The sequence below is a fragment of the Cebus imitator genome, unplaced genomic scaffold, assembly GCF_001604975.1.
Source record: "Cebus imitator isolate Cc_AM_T3 unplaced genomic scaffold, Cebus_imitator-1.0 Scaffold93, whole genome shotgun sequence".
Lineage (NCBI taxonomy): Eukaryota > Metazoa > Chordata > Mammalia > Primates > Cebidae > Cebus > Cebus imitator.
Genome location: NW_016107408.1, coordinates 3,875,420 through 3,881,973, shown reverse-complemented (window position 1 = coordinate 3,881,973; position 6,554 = coordinate 3,875,420).

Below are 6,554 nucleotides of genomic sequence, written 5' to 3'. Positions count from 1 at the left end.
GGTTTTCAGGGTCATTTTAGCCACATCTTCCCAGTCATCATTCCAGGCAGCACCGACGAGTGTTAGCCATGCTTTTGTTCAGCCTCTCTGGGCTGCAGGCTCCCTGGCCCTCGGACACACTGACTCCCCCGCTCTGTGGTCCCCAGGACTCCCCAGCCACCCTGAGAGTGATCACTGACCATTCCCAAGTCCATCTGTTTCCCTAAAGAACAAGTTTCCCAAGGACAGGTCCGTGTCCTGTTCCTCTTTATATCCCAGTCCCAGCTAAGAGTATGGCATCTAGTAGGTTCTCCATAAATGCTCACCAAATGAAGGAAAGGAATAGGGAGCCTCATCTTTGCATTCTGAATTTGAATTTGATGATTCCTGAGAAAACCTTTGAGAAGCTTACAGCTGGGATACTAAATCGAGTTAATGTGTTCTTAATAATCTTAATGGGTATTGTTGTTTCAAATTAACGAATTACTCTGATTTTAATGTACTCTGGCAATGTAGGCTCATCATTATCATTATTATTATTTCATAGTTCCTATAAATCCAACCTTAGATTATAACAGCATCGGTCTGTTCAGCAGGGGTCTTATCATCACCGTTGGTACACAAATTTCTAGGTTCCACTAAAGGTGCCCAGAACTGAGACTAATGTGAATTAATAGCCATCGGAATGCCCTGTTATATCAATGTTATTATTCAAATTCCAATTTCAGGAATCTCGTTTAAAAGTCACTCTCCAGGGGGCAAAATGAAAACAATCTTACATAGAGGGGATCAGCGAGATAAACCGTGTCGTGCCCGTAACGTGGTGCCTGGGAGATCCTCGTTCTCTTTCCTCCAAGCATCCAAGCTTGGGTCATCATCAATGATACCCTCTCCTCCACACTCTGTGGTTAAGGAACAAGTTCTCCTTAAAGTCTCTCCTGTCTCTCCTTTCTTCCTTATTCTCCCTTCTCATGACTAGGGCATACCTCCCCCCACCATCCCCAATGCCGTGGTTGTTAGCATCATTGCTAGTTGATTTCCCTGCCCAGTTCTCCTTCTGCAAACCATCTTATCTAGTACATCCAGACTTACTTTCCTAAACTCTAGCTCTAATCAGGTCTCGCATCCTCTCTTCAACCTGCCTTCCAGTCCCTGCCCATCTCCAGCCTTGCTCTTCTTCTAGGTGTCATCCCAGTGCTGGGTACTGCAATAACAAATATATGGACTAGCCAAGCCCCAGGCACACAGCCTCCTGGAGTAAAAACAAAGAATAGAGCACAGTGAGACAAGCGCTGATAATGGTGCATACAAGGTACAGAGGTCCCCAGAGGAAGGGGGCCGTAGGTCTTGGTGGAGAGAGGGAAGGCTTCTCAGAGGAGGTGTTGTTTGTGCCGTCAAGAGGAGGAGCTGTCATTCAAGTCGTATATTATGCCTGTATTAGGCCATCCTCACGTTGCTATAAAGAAATACCTAAGAATGGGCAATTTATAAAAAAAGAAAAGTATAATTGGCTCACGGTTCTGCAGGCTTTATAGGAAACATGGTGCTGGCATTTCCTTGGCTCCCAGGGAGAACTAAGGAAGCTTACAATCACCATGGAGGGCAAAGGGGGAGCAGGCACATCACGTGATAAAAGTGGGAGCAAGGGAGAGTTAATTAAGAGGGAGATGCCACACACTTCTAAATGACCAGATCTCACAAGAACTCACAATCATGAAGACAGCACCAAGCCATGAGGGATCCACCTCCATGATTCAAGCACCTCCCATCAGGCTCCACTGCCCGCACTGGGAATTATAATTCAACATGAGATTTGGTAAGAGGGGCCACAGGTCCAAACTGTACATTCTGCCCTGGCCCCTCCCAAATCTCATATCAAAAGTCCAAAGTCTCATCTGAGATGAGGAAAGTCCTTTCCACCTGTGAGCCTGTGAAATCAAAAGCAAGTTCTTTACTTCCAAGATACAATGGGGATATAGGCATTGGGTAACCGTTCTCATTCCAAAAGTGAGAAATCGGCCAAAAGAAAGGGGCTACAGGCTCTATGCAAGTTCAAAACTCAGGAGAGCAGTCATTAAATCTTAAAGCTGCAAAATAATCTCCTTTGACTCCATGTCCCACATCCAAGGCACACTGGTGCATGAGTGGGCTCTTGAGGCCTTGAGCAGCTCTGCCCCTGTGGCTTTGCAAGGTACAGTCCTCCATGGCTGATCTCATGGGCTAGGGCTGAGTGCCTATGGCTTTTCCAGGCAAAGGGTAAAAGCTCCTGGTGGATCTACCATTGTCAGATGTGCAGGGTGTGGACACTTCTCACAGTTTCACTAGGCAGTGCCCCACTGGGCAGTGCCTCTGTGTGGGGACTTCAACCTCACATTTCCTCTTGGCATTGCCCTAGTAAAAGTTCTCTGTGAGGGCTCCACCCCTATAGCAGACTTCTGCCTAGACACCTAGGCTTTTCCACACATCCTCTGAAATCTAAGCAGAGGCTGCCAAGTCTCAACTCCTTTACTCTGTGCACCTGCAGGCTTAACACCACCTGGAAGCCACCAAGGCTTGTGGTTTGCATTCTACAGAGCAGTGCCTTGAGCTGTATCTGAAATTATTAGAGCCATAGCTAGAACCAGAGAAGCCAGGATGTAGGGAGGTTATCCTGGGGGCCTGTAGGGCAGTGGGGCCCCAGCCCTGACTCACAGAACCACTCTACCCTCCTAGGGTTCTGGGCCTGTGTTGGGAGAGGCTACCCCAAAGCTCTCTGAAATGCCTTCAAGCCCTTTTCCCCATTGTCTTGGATATTAGCACTTGGCTCCCTTTTAGTGATGCAAGCATCTCTAGCAAGTAGTTGCTCCACAGCCTTCTTGAATTCCTCTCCCCCAGAAAACTTCTTTCTTTGCCATATGACTTGGTGGCAAATTTTCCAGACTTTTACGCTCTGGTTTCCTTTTAGATATAAAATGCAACTTTAAGTCATTTCTTTGCTCCTGCATCTAAGTATAGGTTGTTAGAAGCAGCCAAACCACTCCTTGACACTTTGCTGCTTAGAAATTTCTTCTGTCAGATATCCTAAGCTACCAATCTCAAGTTCAAACTTCTGCAGATTTCTGGGGCATGGACATGATAGTTATGTTTTTCACTTAAGTGTAACATGCATGTCCTTTGCTCCAGTTCCCGGTGAGTTCCTCATTTCCATCTGAGACCTTGTCAGCCTGGCCTTCACTGTCCATGTTTCTATCACAGTTATCATGGAAATATGGACAGTGAAGGCCAGGTCGGTGATGTTTGAGTAAGTCTCATCTTCCCAGCTCAATGGGAAGCCCTGTGCAAAATTCCCTCTATCTGCAGTGGTCTTCCTTCAGATGTCCCCAGGGCTCACTTCTCACCTTCTTCAGAGCTGATCAAAGGTCACCCTGCACTGAAGTCTTCCCTGACCACCCTCCCTCTCCCTAACATATACATCCAGCTCTGGCATTCTCTGTTCCTCTTCCTTCATGGAACTATGAACAAATCTTTTCTATTTTTCTCCCTAGCTCCTATCATCATATAATGTACTGTGTCTTTTCATTTGTTTATTGTACGCCTCCCTCTGCTACAATGTAAGCTCCAGGAGGGCAAGGATTCAAGTCTATTTCACTCAATGTTGCAACTCTGATGCCCACAACAATGCATAAGGCACACAGCAGGTGCCTAATATGTGATTGTTAATCTAGTGACATGAATGAAGGTAACAAAGTTGTTTTATGTCATTTCCTGTAAAATAGCTTTGCAGTACAATGCCTCTGCATAGCATGTAATCCAGCATTAGTGGTGGTCTCCATGCCCCTTAAAGAACTGGATAAACCAGACCCTCGGTTTCACTACCCCTGTCATCTGTGTTTGCTGAGAATTCCTGGGGCTTCCTTCTGCACACCTCTTCCTGTGTCCAGGTCCTGCCCCTCTTGGGCTGCCTCAGTTTAATTGATTCTCATCAGATAGACATGGAAATCCACAGGTTCTCAGGGATCTCCACAAAAAATACCCACTTCCATCAAGGAGTTTGTAAGCAGAGAAGGTTGCTGGGGGTGGCCGCCTTCCTCATCCGTCCCAGAGGTTTTAGTCTCCTGCTGATTTGCCACTGCCCATCCCTCTCTGCTTCCTTCTCTTTCCAGCTGCTGCCACTTTTCTTCCTGGGGCTCAGCAAATCAGTTCTGCCCACACCCAGAGCCTCGGGGGCCTCCTCTTTAACCCTCAAGCAGTTCTAATCAGGGCATTCCCCCAAACAGGAGCTCTTCACTTTCCAAGAGTAATTCCAACACCATTAATATACAGTGGGTTTGGTTTTTATTTTGTGTCTATTATTTGCCTTACACAGAGACAGAAGAAACTGGTCTCAGAGACGATAAGCAAAACACAAGGTTACATAGCTCATCAAAAGCAGCTTCCTTAGCTACAAAGAATAAATCAAAGAAAACCCACCCCTCTGCCCATACCAGCTATCTGCCTTCTCCCCGCCTCCCTCCCAGGCAAACTGCTTCAAAGGGATGACTTTGCCTACCCTTTCTTTTTCCTCACCTCCCACGCACATGCCTCCAACCATCCAACCTGGCTTCAGCCCAGTCACTCCCAAGAAAAAGCTCCCACAGACGTCAACAGCGACCTCTTGGTGCTGTATCTCATGGGGATTTCTCAGGCTCAAGACGCTAGCCTTTTTAGGAATTTGACACTTTTAGTGATAAAACGCTTCTGCAACCCCCACTCCATCCTCTCTCAGTGAACTTCTGTGCATCCTTCACTTTCCACTCAAGTGTCACTTCCTCAGGGAAGCCCTCCCTGATTTCCCAGGTCAAGTTCTATTGTATATGCTTTCATATCTCCTATGCCCAGCAGAATCCAGCATGGAGTAGGTACTCAATGAATACCTGTTAAATGAATGGAGAGAATAAGTGGACCTGTGTTTAATTCCTTCAGAGCCTTACAGTTTCACATTCATTAGCACATGTCTCCCCCACTAGGCAGTAGGTGCCCAGATCCATGCCTGGTTTTCCCTATATCGTATTTCTGGCACCCACCTCAGGGCCTGACACATGGAGGAACGTCCCCCATATGTGCCGTTTGGAAGAGCTGGGATTCACACCCAGGTTGCTGGTTCCAAAGCCTCTGCACTCAGCAACTACTAGTTGATTGACTGACTGTAGGCAACCCCAGCCGTCTCTACTAAGGCAGCCTTCCGAAATTTTAATGTGCACAAGAATCACCTGGAGAACTTGTTAAAATATAAATTCTGATCAGTAGGTCTGAAGTGGGTCCCAAGATTCTGCATTTCTAACAAGCTCCCAGGAGATGCTGACAGTGGGGTCTGTGGACCTCGCTTTGAGCAGCAGGGGCTAATACAAGGTGCTGGCCTGTAAACAGAGCATCTTGGGTGACCCCAAATTACAGCAAAGAGTAGGGGGCAGGGCAGCAGGCTCCAAATCCACAAAGGCTGCCAAATATTGCCTGAAACCAGAATCAACGATATGCCTCTCAGATATATGCTGCAGTATGCCTTATGCTGGCTAGCATGAACAAAACACTTTCAATAAAAGCATACTGAATTCATACTAACTTCTCACTGTCATGCATTTTCTCAACTGATTGATAGGTGCTAAACATATGGGGATGATGGAAAGGAAATCTAAGGGACCTTTTAACAGTAGGAAAAGGTTGGGAGTGGGTAGGACTTTAAGACCTGCCTGGAAGATGTGGTGGTCTTGTGTCCTGCTCTGTTCAGGGGCCGATTGGCAGGACACATGGAAGAGCACCCTGCGGGGACTGAAAAGAAAGACAGACAGAGAGACACAGAGACAGACTGACAGGCAAGAGAAACAGAGAGAGAGAGGCACAGGCACAGGGGAGGCTGGAAGCGGGGTGCAGACCATACTGTCCTTCCAGGATGCTCTCTGGGTTGGCATGGCAACAGTCAACATTCGTGTAAATAGCTGACCCATATTTAATTAACAAAAAGAAGACAAGAGGATGGGAGAGAAAGGGAGAGGGCGGAGCCTGGCTGGCTCCTCGCCTGTCATTGCAAGGACTAATGGACCTTTCTCACTGGGCAGTGGATGCTGGCAGAGAGCAAGAGACACCAGACAAGTGAGGGTTCTTCTCAGGCAGCCCCCTACTCCCAGCGCTAAGTGGGGCAGGATTTCCTTCAGGAGAGTAAGGCTAAGGCAGGGCCTGCACGGTGCAAGACCTCCATAAACGTGCATCTCTGCAGTGACAGCAGCAGCAGCAACACACTGATGATGACCATCATTACCCTAGGCCAGACTCCCTGCCACACTCTTTGCATGTGTTACTTTAATCTGAACAAGAAAACTATGAAGTAAGTGCCAGGATTATTCCCATTTTCAAGATAAGAAAACTGAGGCTTGGAGAGATTGAATAACTTGTCGAAGGTCACATGACTCCTTAAGTGGCTGTAATAGTTTGTACATTAGCAACCTTGGTGCAGTCCTCTCCCCTTGAATCTGAGCCAGCCTTGTGTGTGCTTCAACCAGTACAATAAAAAAAATTAACACAGTACCAATACAATGTGGCAGCAGCCCCCGAAGCCTTAACAA